This window comes from Protopterus annectens, chromosome 12.part0, assembly GCF_019279795.1.
Source record: "Protopterus annectens isolate FY-2018-M chromosome 12.part0, PAN1.0, whole genome shotgun sequence".
Classification (NCBI taxonomy): domain Eukaryota; kingdom Metazoa; phylum Chordata; order Ceratodontiformes; family Protopteridae; genus Protopterus; species Protopterus annectens.
This window is the reverse complement of record NC_056746.1, coordinates 1216437284-1216453118: the sequence shown is the minus strand read 5'-3', so window position 1 is coordinate 1216453118 and position 15835 is coordinate 1216437284.

Below are 15835 nucleotides of genomic sequence, written 5' to 3'. Positions count from 1 at the left end.
CCTGAAATGTGGAGACTGGCCTAAAGAATGGACTTACATATACTAAGTCCAAGATGGCATTTCTCAGAGTATTCCCTTTTCTCCAATGTATGGCAATATCAGTGTTAGTATATATAAATTTGAGGGTTGTGGATGCATGGAGGCTTGCCCCCCAAAAGATCTTTAAAAAAGTAGAGCGATTTCTGAGATTCGCTTTTCTCCTGCGCTTTTGGCCTTTTTTTCACAGCTTGTTGGCACCCGGCATTTCCAGTGCCAACATTTCAATAGGGAGCCGGTAGGTGTTCCAGGACTTACAGGTATGTCTGCTGTTCACACGCAATGCAGCATACACCAGATTTCAATGAAGGAGACATTAATTCATTTATTCATTCATTCATTCACAATTCTTACCATGATGTTATATTCATGTTACAGCAATAACAGAACTACACAGCGACAGCAACATCACACCTGATATGGATGCTCAGCAAAAGTGTTATAGTATGTTATCTTACCTACACAGTGCATGCATAACACTGTCAGCCCCATCAATATTTGAACAGCAGCACAAGCATCTCCATGGCTTTACCAGAAAGGCTCATCCAGACTCTGCTACACTTTGCTGTGAAGGAAAGGTTAGTTTGCTGTTATTTTTTGTATTTCTGTATTGCCTTTCTATATTTTGAATACTGTAGTTTGTTTTCTTTATCTTGTGTTTTGCTTGCATTCTGTTTTAACAGCATATTAAAACTTCAAAAGAGACCACAGCTCTCTCTGTTCTGAGTCAGGCAGAATTTTTTCCCTTCCTCCCACCCATTTAAGTTGTCTTGTTAAATACCACTGTCTTTCTAGTTGCCCCCCTCTTATGTTAATCTGACCATATATCTCATTTCTCTCTACTTTCACTGGCTTATGTGAGTAATCACAAAACCATCACTTTTGAAATCCCACCCTTCAATTATTTAAATTTATTGGCCATCCTACAGTATTTCATAGTACCAAAATACAAAAGTAACCACCCCTTTCAGTCCATCTTGCTGTTTTAAAAATAGTAACTCTCCACTAAACCTTAACTTTTTAAACAGGTAAAACTCAAGTTACCTACTTTCATATCTAACTTCTCTAGTGCACACTGCAGAGTGCATTCTTTTCAATCTTACCTTTAAGCATCCCTGTTACTAGCACTTTCTCTAATACCTAAAAAGATCATCTCTACTTGACTCCAAGTAGACTTTTCTCTATCTGTTAAACCTAGCACTTGCTCCTACAGTACTTATTACCTTGATACGGCACTCTTATAGATAGCACCCCAAAAAGGCAAACCCCCATTTCTCGGTCACCCACATCCCCCGAATCTCTTTTAAAGTTTTTTTGTCTAGTCCTTCTAGCATGTCGAGGGATCAGTTGCTAGTGTCCTCTCCTGCTCAGCTGGTGAAAATATTGAGGCAATGTTACAATTGCCTCATGTACACAGACAACCCTCTCCTCCTCCCACAAAACACAAATACATGCGAGAGATGCAACTATACGGCCAAACTGGAGGCTGAGCCCTCTCAACATAGTACTGGCAAGACCAGTCAGGAGGAGAAGGTTACCACACACACTATAGACCCAGTCTCACATAGTACCATCACAACCTCAAATCATACACATAAACACACAATGACATACTGGCTCTGATCAAAAATCTACCAAAACAGCAGAGGCCACCAAAGCAGACACCCAAACAACCACCACCTCAGAACACAACACCTGCAACACATAGACCTCACAGTCAGAGTGTCAAACAGTCACAGCCCTTAAGGCCAAACACAATGCCAGACACACTAGTCTTTGGTGACTCCATAGTCAGGCACACTGACGTCCCGCTCACCAGACTGAGTAAGGAGAAGGTCACAGTAAGCTGCCTGTCGGGCGCTAGAATCCGCCACATAACGCAAGCACTCAGGTCTCTCAACAGCAGGTACAAATATGACTCAGTCATTGTCCACGCTGGTGTAAACGACCTGAGACGTACCTCCTTGGACTACATGAAAAGAGACATTGAGGAGCTCTCTGATTATGTAGCCCAGGCAGGTATGACCCTGACCTGGAGCAGTATCCTACCTTCACCAAGAATGATGCCACAATACAGAGATAAGATGATCAGCTTTAACAATTGGCTTAAACTCTGGTGCCATTCAAAGGGGATCCAATGTCTGTCTGCCTGGGATGACATGCTGGACAAGCCACGCTGCTTCGCAAGGGATGGCTTGCACCGGTCACCCTGGGATTCCGGATATTGGCAAAGGCTCTTGCCACCCCCATAGTGTCTTTTTTAGGCAAGGCTCAAATTCTAAACCTACCACCCTAGAACACAAAAAAGGAAAAAAACTAAGGGTAATGCTGCTCAATGCCAGAAGTCTAAATCTCAAAATGCACGCACTCGAGGCCCTTCTCAGTATGGAGAACATCGATGTCTGTGCAGTGACAGAAACCTGGTTCAAGGCTCCTGAGAGCACCCCAGCACTATCAGGTTTTACCTCTTATCATGCTCCGCCCCAAAATCCTGACAATACCAAGAAAGGAGGGGGTATCCATATTCATCAAAGACACCCACACCTCAAGACTGGTGGCAACGCACGATGCATCGGAGACCATCCAGGTGCAATTAACCATAGGCAAGACTGCTCTGCAAATTGTAGCATGTTACAGGCCACCTCACAAACTCAGGAACCTCACATGGCCTTCCTGAAAACACTAGAGGGATAAATGTATCACCAAACACCATCATACTAGGTGACTTCAATTACCCTAATATAGACTGGGAACACTACTCAAGCCCAAACACCCTAGCCCAAAAGTTCCTGGAATTCATAAATTCAAATGCCATGGAACAACTAGTCACCATCCCCACAAGAGGAGAAAACATACTTGATCTCATCATCACGAACATGGGAGCACAATGTTCAACACCGGAAGTATACCCCTCACTGGTGAGATCAGATCACAAACTAATCTCGCTGGAGGTCCTCATCCCACCCCCACCTGAAATAAAAAGACCACAGTAAAGAACTTCTCGAAAGCCGACTTCACACTTCTAAAGACTAATGTGGTCTCCTTTAAGGCCCCCGAGCTGGCGGAAAACAGTACTCAAGCCGCTGAATCACTTACAAATGCCTTCTACCAGCACCTGCAGGACTGCATGGATAAGGCAATCCCAAGCAAAACAAAGACTCTTTGTACCAAAGGCATCCACTCTGGTGGACCCCAGCCATAAACAAACTCTACAACAAAAGGAGGAAGCTACTACAAGATAGAGCAAAATCCTTAAAAGGTAAGACACCCTTGATCACTATAAGTAAAAAACTAAGAGCTCTCATAAAATCATCTAAAGCAAATTTTGAGAGAAAAATAGCTAAAGACTCAAAAGACAATCATAAGGCCTTCTTTAGCTATAAAGAAACCTGGGAGGAAACTCCCAGATATGCTCAGAACTAGTTCAAAATGATGTGAAGATTACTGATCCTACAGACATTGCCAACATACTGGCTGACAGGTTCAGTGCAAACTTCTCCCTCCCCCAAAAGGAGACATATATATATAAAACAATTGCAACCCCACAAACATCTCCAACACCCAAGTGAGAACTGCTCTCTCCAAAGCAAAAACACAGCATCCATGGGACCTGATGGTGTCCCCGGTTGTGTGCTCCACAAACTCAACGAGGAATTAAACCCACAGCTAGGACAGCTGTTTAATCATAGTCTTACCTCTGGATACGCACTCCAGGAGTGGCGCACTGCAACTGTGGTCCCACTTCACAAAGGCGGTGCCTCCACCGACCCTGGAAATTACCGCCCATTAGCTTGACAAGCCTTATCTGCAAAGCCATGGAGAGGATCATAATGGACCTCATAAATAAAGACATAGGGAATTTGCAGACTTTGGATCCATCCCAGTTTGGCTTTGTCAAAGGCAGATCATGCCTTCTAAACTTGGTTGACTTTTTGAAACAGTCACCAAAGCCATTGATGAGGGAAAGGCAGTCCATACAGCCTACCTCGATCTGGCGAAGGCCTTGATACAATACCCCACTCGGGTATCATTGAAAAACTCATCAGCTTAAATGTTAACCCATACATCACAAGATGGGTTGCAAACTGGCTGAGTGACAGAACCCACAGGGTCAGAGTTGCTGGCGCCATGTCAGACTCAAAGTCTGTCACAAGTGGTGTACCACAGGGCTCAGTCCTGGGCCCACTCTTGTTTGGCATCTACTTTTCCAAGTACAAGCAAACACAGGAGGGTTATGGCTGACAAAGTTTGCAGATGACTGCAAACTGGGCGCCATAGTAGAAAACACATCTGACACAGATATCCTTCAGAAGGGTCTGACAGAAGCGGATAACTGGTGCCAGAGCCATGGCCTAAAGTTAAATGCCAAAAATGCATAGTCATACCCTTCGGGAAAAACAAAGTTACCCCTAGCTACCAAATAGGTGGCAATCCACTGACCACAGAAAATGTTATCAGGGACCCAGGTTGATAGTAGTCTGTCATTCGACACCCATGTAGCTAAAGTAGTTAGGAAGACCTTCTACATTGCCCACCTTATCATGAAGGGATTCTCATCTAGATCAAGGGAGGTCATGGTCTCCCTTTACTCATCACTCATCAGACCAATGATTGAGTACAATGCCCCATTCGGAATGTATCTGACCCGACACTTGCAGCAGCTGGAGAGGCCACAAAAGTTCCTCACCAAAAGGATAAAGGGTCTCAAACATCTGTCCTATGCTGCCCGACTGAAAGAACTCCAGCTCTATTCAGTCGCCACCGCTTGCTCAGAGGTGACCTTTGCCTAACATACAAGGCCATGTCAAACCCAGATTTGATGAATATGCTTCACCTCAAAAAATCTAGACCCGTCAGAGCCACAAGGGCGGGAGACTTAAAACTCGACACGGCTATTAATAGGACGTGCTGGAGGGATAGATTCATCACCCAAAGACTCCCTATGCTGTGGAATAAAATCCCGGTATATGTGAGGCAGAGCACCTCGCTGGCCTTGTTCAAGAGAAATCTTGACCAATGGATGGGAGATCGCAGATATACCCCAGGGATTACCTCAGTGTCACTGCTCAACAGAGGCACAGTAAAATAATGGGTATAGTTCCCCATACTAAAGGGGTGGCGTAAGCCACAAAACTATGGGCTAGGCTTGTAAATGCCCACGGGCAGATAGCCTAGTATGAACCTATGAACCTATGAACCTATATTCTGTAAGTGTGAGCCATAGCTGTTGTGTGCCTCTGCCTCCTGTTATGACTGTGGAGTATGCTCACATGTTATTGATTGTGTGCTGTTTTAACCTAAAAATACATCTTTGTGAGACATAGGCTGTGAATCATCAGGCACAGACAGACCTGGTGAGGTTGTTCATATTCCTGCTATAGTGCAACGTTGTTTAGCACACCTGTGATCTATGATATTACTGATGGTTTGTTCCCTACACAAGAACATCCTCATTACATTTGTATCATTTGTTATGTAAGTGTCTCTATAGTCTATTAGTGTTAGCCACAGGTGTTATGTGCTCCTGCCTCCTGTTATGACTGAGGAGTATAATCACATGTTTATTGTATGCCGTTTTATATTACATGCTCGGTGTTATGTCAGATGATGCAGTCCCCAACGAGGGAGGACATACCTGATAAGCAGTCTATATGGTTAGTACATTTTAATACTGATAAATACATCTGTGCTCTTCATGACTAATGTGGTCTTCTTCACCTGCATAGGACACCTTCAATCTGCATATCATCTTTACCCACCTGGTACATGTATATCTCACTTGCTGTGTGTTATACATCAAATCGAATGCTACATGATGCTTTTTATATGCTTACTATGGAAGTGTTTAAATTTATCTTTTTTACATGACAGTAGTATTACAACCCTAATCACCAGAGGTGGAGCCAGAGATGTCAGGTAGGCTTCACAAGTTGTACTGATGTTGTCAATTTGCTAGATATCTACAAAACATGGCATACCTTTGGTTTATAGGATCCTCACACCACCCACAGCCATCATGACCTGGTAAGTCCATATCATCATAGGCAATATAGCTATACAATGTCAGTCCTATGCTGTATCATCTGACTTCTGTGAATGTGTGTGATGTGTCACCTGTCTCTTTTTTGCAGCACATCCACTACCTGTCTCTTCCAGTAGCTTGTTCACAGATCCTGAGGTGGAATGTGATGTGCATCATGGTGATAGTATAGCCAATGACATATGGACTACTGCATAGTGCTGCTTGTCCATCCCAGAATGAGACCATCATGTGGTTCATGGTGTAGCCTCTGACAGGATAGTGTGACCTGCCATTGTGATGATATGGGGACATTAGATGACGGACCTGATGTTGATGTGAGAGTGTAGCTGATGTGCATGGACATGTGTCAGAGCTTGTCCACTTACTGTTAAGGATAAATAAATTTACACCATGACATCATGGCTCTCACCTACATGTACTTGCCTATGCCACTAATCGTGTAGTACAGCAGCTGCTTGTGTTATATGAAGGTCAAGAGCGCAGACATGGAGAGGTCATGGCAGCACTGGCTGTACAGCATGACAGTGTGGTATCTGTTACATACTCTTTTGAAAATCTTGTTATGGTGGTACTAGCGTAGTTCCATAGTACAAATCGGGTGTTAAATGCCCTGACTGTACTGAGCAGATTTCTTCCAGTGGGGACAGGCACATTGCACTATTCCTCCTTTTCATACTGTGAATGAAAATGCTAGTGTTACTACATCCATCTCCTTGGTACAGCAGCATAGGCCAAGTATTTTTGGATGTGGCAGGGAAGCCAGGACCACAGTGTGAGCCGTCAGCATGGGCACCCTAGACTGCGTTAGAGTAACACTGTCAGTTGTGTGTCCTATTGTGTCATCATTCTGACCCTGTGGCAGTAATGATGTTTGTTCTGACCACTGACTTATCAATCTCTAGGTCATTTCTCAAATGTCTGATGCCACAGGGTTTTTCTGATCAGTTATTTGATCTAGGTGACTAGCTTCAAGTTTTTATATGTAGTGTATATTTGTTATTAGTACATAATAGCTCAGATGCTGACAACAGTAGTACGCAATATCACAACTGCCATGCTTCTATGTTTGCATCTCTTGCTAGATAGCATATATTTTCAAGATTAACAGCATGCTATCTTAGTCATCCAGCATTGATTGCTACATTACACATTTCCTTGTTGTCTGTCACTCCTGTACGCACAGGTATGCCTCTGTATGCATACTTGTGTTACTTATGGCATTTTAATAGGGTATTGTACACGCCTCATCCTCATCACTGAATGCAGTTGATTGGGCATGTTTCTCTTTTTTATCCTTATGCTGGCATGTACTGTTCCCATATTTACTTAATTCTGCACACATATATTCCTATGTAGCTGTATCCCAAACACTGCTGTGTGTTCCATGACTGATGTGTACTCACTGCCATTGATGTTTGACATGATTGAACATAGTCTTACCTCTACTTGATTCATGTTGCAGCAAAAGCCTGTGCATCGAAGTGCTGCCTTATGTGTGACATTCTATGTCAGGAGTGTTATGTGAGACTTGCTTGTGGTAATTTTCTTTTTGGCTGGTCCTTGGGACATTTGTCATTACTCATGATATTGTATGTTGCCACACTGTTAAACATCACTATGCTCTGCTATGTGTGATGTATCACTGTTACTGTATGACTCCTGTTTGTGCTGATGTGCCTTCATACATTGCATGAGCCTAGATTTATTGTGTTACAGACAATTTTACAGTGACCTTCTCATGCTAGCTTATCTGTATGATGATACCCTACCTGTACAATGCAACCTTCTCACCCCTGTGTCCTCCTAATTATCTTGTAACAGGACTGATAGCTCTATGACCAACATCTGGGGTTCTTGAGATTGGTCACCCACACCTGCAGTTGGTAGGCCACCATGTTTTGATGTTATCATGTTGTACAGCACAGCACACATGGTGATCATCTGTGATGCCTTTTCTGGTGTGTATTGGACTGTACCCTCAGAGTGTCCAGACATCTGAATCTTGCTTTCAGCACAACAAAAACACACGCCATGGTGTTTCATGTCACAGTATATGCTCTGCTGTATGCATCCTCTGCAAGGATTGGTGGGGTCTCTATGGTGTCATAAACCAAGGCTCAAGTGGGTAACCACAGTCACTTGTTTTAAGAAGATGAGAAAGAATATTTATTCATCTTGCTTCCTGTTGCAGTGTCTGGCTACTGTTTATTGTATAGCTGTGTACTGTATAGTATATGTACTTACCTAGTAGAAATCCCTCCAGTATTTCACCATGCTGGAAAACAGACCTTGGGGCACTTTCTCTCCAGATTGCTGCATCATGCACACTACTGATGTTTGTTGCCATGATATTTGTTATGAGGTCATCTGAGGAGCACACCATTTGACAATTGAGCAATGACCACTCTGTTCATGTACCATTCAGCACCAAGTACAACTAGAGTTTTGATTGGGATGGGGCTGCAGTCTATTGCACTGAGGATGTGGGAGCAGTTGGCAATGGCATAGAACTGTTGCATGACAGTTCTGAGCTCTATGGCTGTTGTTGGGAAGTGGATGGCTTCATCTACCACGGTGCAAATTGCTGCCAGGAATTGTGTGAGAAACTGATTGGCAGTTATCTGGGACACTCATGCTTCCATTTACTGATGAAATATTGCAGAAGTCAATATATCGAGACTCAGGTCCACCTTTGTTTCTAGTGGTATTGGGTTACCCGGCAGATTGCAGTCATACATGTGGGGTGCACACATCCCGCACACAACCTGCACCAGCTCTTTATCTAATCTGTATCTATCTATTAATTCTTGTTCAGAGGTGAATTAACTTTAGTCTGTTTTGACTCCAGGCTGGCTGCCTTTGGGATGCATTTGCAGATTGTCCTCTATTATGGTTTGCAGTACCCCAGCCTCCTCTAATACATTAAATGCCAGTTGTCTTTCTTTTTTAAAAGTTTTGTTTGCGGAATCTGCATGATTACTTAGGAATTTGTGGAATATAGTAGCATTAAAATTAAGCACATATTGGCGCCAACAAGTGCTTTCAGAAAGTTATCAGTGAAGTTCTCTGTCATTTTTAAATTATGCTCTGCACACCTTTTGTGTTTTGAATCTCACAGGCATGTACAGAGTCTGCAATTATCTCACCCTGAATAGATAATTACTTAGTCCTGTTTTACCATCTATTAAAGAATCACGACCACTGCTGATGCACTGACATCTTCATTCAGCATCCTGTGCTGTCCACTACTACTTTTTGGAATCCAGCCTTATATTATATATATATATATTCGACTTCAAATCAGTATAAAAATAATTATGTACTTTGTTAATTTATATCTCTTTGTGTTAAAGGGTGGTAATTATGTGTGAAAAAGTCTAAAGTACTTTTCTGATGTCAAGGGAGTGTCAAGGACTTTTCTTGTGTTTCTGGAGGCTTACTGTGACAGACTCAGAGAAGCTATGTCATAAAACAGCAAAATAACATCAAAATACAAGCTTTATAGTTTCTGACCATAGTAGTCTCCTAATGTTAACCACTGCAGAGCGATCTGTTTTATAAACCACATATCCAGGTTTAGTGCCACAGATACAGAAAATAAGCTATCTTATTGTATATTTGTGCAGTATAGGATTTTATTTAAATTCCTTTAGGGAGCTCATTTGCAAGGTTTTTTTTATTTCAGCCAATCCATTTCCTAAGAGTTTTAATGAAACCTTCCTTAATTCATCATGTAGAGAAATCTACCAGGTAATCTGTCTTATACTTGCCATGCTTACTTTCTGATTTATTTGTATGTTTTGATTTGAATTTTGACTTTTCGTTACATCTGTCTTCCTGTCTACAGCTATCTGCTGCCAATCTATGCCAAGAATCTGAGTTTTTAACCAAAACCTATTTCGGTAAACATTGTTTTCATATTAATTTTGCTGTGATGGATAAGAAAAAACTTCAGTTTATTTTCAGCAGGAAGCCAAAAACTATGTCCTTATTCTTAGCCACTACATTGAAACATACTGAGCTTTATATGGATTTGCAAATTGCAAATTTATTAACAGACATAACTTTTCTCCGTTAATGGAGAAAGATTTGTTTCTGAGAAATCAGCTCGGTGAACGCAGTGAAGCACGTTATACCAGTTACTTATCAGCTGCCATTGCTTAATGTGATGCAGCCTGAGCATAGTTTAAAACAGGCCTTGCATCAGATCATAAATCTGCAGATGGCTGCCCTCTAAAGAAGCAGTTAGAAAGTACTTAAATATGCAAACAGAAGCATTTTAAATTCTAGAATCCCAAAGTCCCATCTGGTTAGCATATTCTGTAGTGGAAAGTATCTGGCACACTTGCTTTTTTCACTTAAGTTTTAATGATTTTTTTTTTTAAAATGTCAGTAACAATATTGCAGTCCATGTAATCCATTCATCTGTGCAACTTCATGCTTCAGCGGTGTTCATAATACAAAACTGCAGGAAAAACAACACTATGGAGAAAAGTAAAACACTCTGTAAATGACATTTATTTCATTTTATTATTGTACGCATTTGTACGTGTAGACATTTGTTTATTTATTTATGACTCTTGTTTACCAAGAATATACACTGATAGACCATTTTCAGTCACAACTAAAGCCAATAAATTGTTACTGAAAAGAAGTTAATACTTAAATGTACAGACAGTGGATATAAAACTTTCTTTATGTACATTCCAAGACATAGGACTTAATAAAATAATTACATTGGGAAGTTAGAGTAATTTGACACATTATTATGAAAGATTTTTGGAAGGAGAAAGAGAGACAGAGAAAAGGAAAGAGAGAGAGAAAAACATTGAAACAGCTGCTGCAGGAATTATCTTCCATTCTCTAATTATATATTGCATTTTATGAACTGACAACTTAATTTCTAGGTTCTTGTTGTATATAAGCTTATTTAATAATGTTATTATTTAATGAGTGATTTATTTTTATGTTTTTCAATTCATATTAAGGAGTCTGATAGCCATGTTTCACTTTTTTTGAAGTGTCATGGTTAAAATCTGCAACACTGGACCTGATCTGAAAACAATTTACAAGCAAGGGTATTCTATGAGCTTGTGGGAGTGGAAAGAATACAGGTGATTGTAAGAAAAGGTTTGTGCACATGCTATGCAAATTAAGACATGCTCAAGCCTTGCTGTTTGTAAGTACAGTTTACATCTATTTGTAAGACATGGAATCAGTGTGCAGTCCTCTTCTTCACTGCAAATATAAATTAGCAAGGCTTACATGATATGTCAGACATGCTATGTGTGTGAACAAACCATGTTGGCAGCTAGACAAAGACCAACAGTTTAGCATGCGTGCATGATACAGGTATAGCATATAAAAACTAATGTAACCGGTAATGTGTCTAATAGTGCCACGTCACCATCTCCTGCTTCTTTCTGCCATACAGCAGCAAGGCATATATAGACACAGTGATACCAGTGATGCAAAATACAAAGGACAGAAGGGCCTGAATTTCATGCTCAAAAAGCTTATCATAGTGAATAAAGTGCACGATAGGACAGAAGGACATGGTAATTGCAAAGCACTGTGATATGTCCATGCTGACATTACATACAGTGTACTACCTGTCCATTTATCCCCTTCTTACTGAAGGCCACCAGATCCTTACTTTCTACAATGCTAGACTTAGAATGTGCATGACATAATTATGACTGTGACATACTAGACCATGTATTCATAGGCTCATAGGTTCATAGGTAGGTACTAGGCTATCTGCCTGAAAGCATTGATAAGCCTAGCCAGAATGTGTTGGCTTTCGCCGCCCCCTTAGATTAGTTTCCTGTGCCTCTGTCCAGCAGATCCACTTAAGTGATCCCCGGGGTAAACTTTCTGTTTCCCATCCACTCATCAAGGTTTCTTTTCATAGGTTCATAGGTTCATAGCTTAGCGATGAGCTCTGCCTAATGTAGATTGGAATCTTGTTCCAAACATGGGAAGTCTCTGGGACAGGAATCTATCCTCCAGCACATCCTATTTATTGTTGTTGTGAGGTTTAGATCCCTAGAGCATGTGGCTTGAGGGGATAAGGTTTCTTTAGGTGGAGCATGTCCATCAATTCTGGGTTGGACATGGCCTTGTATGTCAGGCAGAGATCACCTCTGAGTAGGCGGTATGCAACCGAGTACAGCTGGAGTTTCTTCAGTCGAGCTGCATAGGGCATCTGTTTGAGGCCAGTGATCCTCTTGGTAAGGTACTTCTGTGGTCTTTCCAGCTGTTGCAGGTGTCTTGTACGGTACATCCCAAATGGGGCATTGCACTCTATGATGGTTCTGATGAGTGATGAGTAGAGGGGCACAATGACCTCTTCTGATCTGGATGCGAACTCTTTTGTGATTAGGTGGGCCATGTAGAAGGGTTTTCTAACCACTTTGGCAATGTGATTATCAAAGGTGAGATTACTATCTACTTGGATCCCCAGATCCCTTATTACGTCTTCCATATTTAGGGGACTACCACCTATGTGGTAGTTTGTGGGTACTTTGTTTTTTCCAAAGGGGATGACTATGCACTTTTTGGCCTTTAGTTTGAGGCCATGATTTTGACACCAGGTATCCATCTCAGTGAGACCCTTTTGGAGTATGTCTGTGTCAGCCAAAGAGTCATTTATAGCCCCTAGTTTGCAGTCGTTTGCGAACTTGGTCAGCCATAGTCCTCCTGTGCTTGCCTGTACCTCTAAGAAGTATATGCTGAATAGGAGGGGTCCTAGGACTGAGCCCTGGGGAACACCACTTGTAACCGGTTTAGAGTCAGACCTAGCTCCTGCAACTCTCACCATATGGGTTCTGTCCGTGAGCCAGTTGGCAACCCATCTTGTGACATAGGGGTTAATTTTCAGGCTGGTGAGCTTGTCTATAATACCAGAATGGGGAATGGTGTTGAAGGCCTTAGCGAGGTCTAGGTAGGCTGTGCGTATCACATTTCCCTCGTCTGTAGCCTTGGTAACTTTCTCAAAGAAGTCCACCAGGTTTAGGAGGCATGATCTGCCCTTAACAAAGCTGAACTGGGTAGGGTCCAGTGTTTGGAGGTTCCCAATGTCTCTGTTAATGAGTTCCATGATGATGCACTCCATAGCCTTGCAGGCCAAGCTAGTCAGGCTTATAGGGCGATAGTTCCCGGGGTCTGTTGTGGCTCCACCTTTGTGGAGTGGAATAACCATTGCTGTGCACCACTCTATGGGTATGTAGCCTGTGGAGAGGCTGAGTTTAAACAGTGTGTTTAGGTGAGGGGTTAGTTCATCTTTGAGCTCATATAGGACGCAGCCTGGGACACCGTCCGGTCCCATTGATGCTGTGTTTTGGCTTTGGAGAGGGCTGTTTTAACCTGAGTGTCTGTGATTTCAGGGACTGTACATTCTTTTGGTATGGTTATGGGCCCTTTTGGGGGTGAGGGGGGTGAAGTTTGTACTGAACCTGTCTGCCAGGATGTTGGCGATATAAGTTGGTTCAGTGTATTTTCTGCCATTCTGCACTAACTCTGAGCAGATCTGAGCATTGCCACTTAGATTCATGACATAGCTAAAGAATGCCTTATGGTTATCTTTGGAGTCCTTGGCAATTTTTCTTTCAAAGCTCGTCTTGAATGATTTTATGAGGGATCATAGTTTCTTGCTGATACTGATCAGGGATGTCTTCCCTTCTTGGGATTTTACTCTTTTCTGTACTAGTTTCCTCCTTCTATTGTATAGCTTGTTTATGGCAGGAGTCCACCAGACTGGTTTCCTTTTCTTGTACTGACTGAAACCACACTGTAAAAGTAGCTGACTCCAAATCCAGCTTCAGGCAAGTGACAAGTGGAGTACTTCAGGGTTCAATCCTAGGACCTCTCTTGCTTGACGTCTACTTCTCTGATGTACAGGCCAACACTAAGGGACTCTGGCTAACAAAGTTCGCAGATGACTGCAAAAAGGGAGCCATTATTGAATCCCCAAATTATGCCGATACTCTACAAAAGGGCCTTACAGAAACAGATGCTTGGTGCCAGAGCCATGGGCTCAAGCTGAATGCCAAGAAATGTATAGTTATCCCCTTGGGAAAAAACATGTACCCGTGAATTACCACATAGGTGGCAGTACACTAAACACCGAAAGTGCAATAAGAGACTTAGGAACACAGGTGGACAGTGGTTTCACCTTCAATAACCACATCGCCACAACAGTCAGGAAATCCTGCTATGTGGCACACCTCATCACTAAAGGCTTTTCATTCAGAAAAAAGGAGGTCATTGTCCCACAGTACTCTTCCCTCATTAGACCCATTATAAAATACAATGCCCCATTTGGTATGTACCTCTCAAGACATCTGCAACAACTGGAAAGGCCACAGAAATACCTCACTAAAAGAATCACAGGCCTAAAGCAGATGCCCTATGCTGATCGCCTTAAAAAACTCCAGCTATACTCTGTCACATATCGTTTACTCAGAGGCGATCTCTGCTTAACATCCAAGGCCATGTTAAACCCAGAGCTGTTGGACATGTTGCACGTAAAGAAATCCCAATCCTTCAGAGCCACATGCTCCAGGGATCTAAGCCTTGTCATCACAATAAACAAAACATGCTAGAGGGATAGGTTCCTGACACAGAGACTCCCCAAACTCTGGAACAGACTGCCCATACATGTCAAGCAGAGTGTCTCTTTGGCCCTCTTCAAAAGGAACCTTGATGATTGGATGGGAGAAAGGAAATTCTCCCTGGGGATCACATCAGTCGCCCTGCTAGACAGGGGTCCAGGGAAGTAAATAGTGTGGGAAGAAATAGCCAGGGAATTGTTATGGCTAGGCTTGTATAGGCCCTAGGGCTGATAGCCTAGTACCAACCTATGAACCTATGGAGGAGTGAGTCTTGGTTTTACTTGGGATGGCACGATCCATGCATTCTTGTAGGTGCCCATAGAATGCATTAGTAAAGGATTTTACAGCTTGGACAGCATTATCCTTCAGCATGGGGGCTTTGAAACTTTCCACCTCAGTCTTAAGTAATGTGAAGTTTGCTTTTGAAAAGTTTTCACAGTGGTTTCCTTGTCCTGTAGTGGGGGAGGACTGTGGATATCCAAAGTGATTTGTTGATGATCAGATCTAACCGGTGAGGGGTTGACCTCTGGTGTGGAACACTGGTCGCCCATGTTGGTTATGACCAGGTCCAATATGTTGTCACTTCTGGTGGGAGTGTTAACCAGTTGAACTAGGGCATTTGAGTTTATAAATTCTAGCAAATGTTGGGCAAGGGAGTTAGTACTTGAGTAGTTTTCCCAGTTAATGTTTGGGTAATTAAAATCACCCAATATTAGGGTGTTTGGTAGGACCTTTACATTTCTCAGTGTTTCCAGAAATGCGGAATGGGGGTCCTGTGACATGGTGGGTGATCTGTAGTAAGCTACAATTTGAACTGCAGTTTTGCCCGTTGTTAGTTGCACGTGGATGATCTCTGAAACATCATGCTGTGCCACTAACTTGGAGGAGTGGGTATCCTTGATGAATATGGATACACCCCCGCCTTTTGTATTTCGGTTTGGGTTCTGTGGCCAAAATGTATGGTATGAGTTGTAGCCTGGTAGTGCTGGGGTACTCTCTGGAGCCTTAAACCAGGTTTCTGTTACTGCACATATAATGATTTTCTCCATACTGAGGAGTGCCTCGAGTGCGTGCATTTTAAGGTTTAGACTTCTGGCATTGAGTAGCATTACCCTCAGTTTTTTGTTACATGTGCTACTTA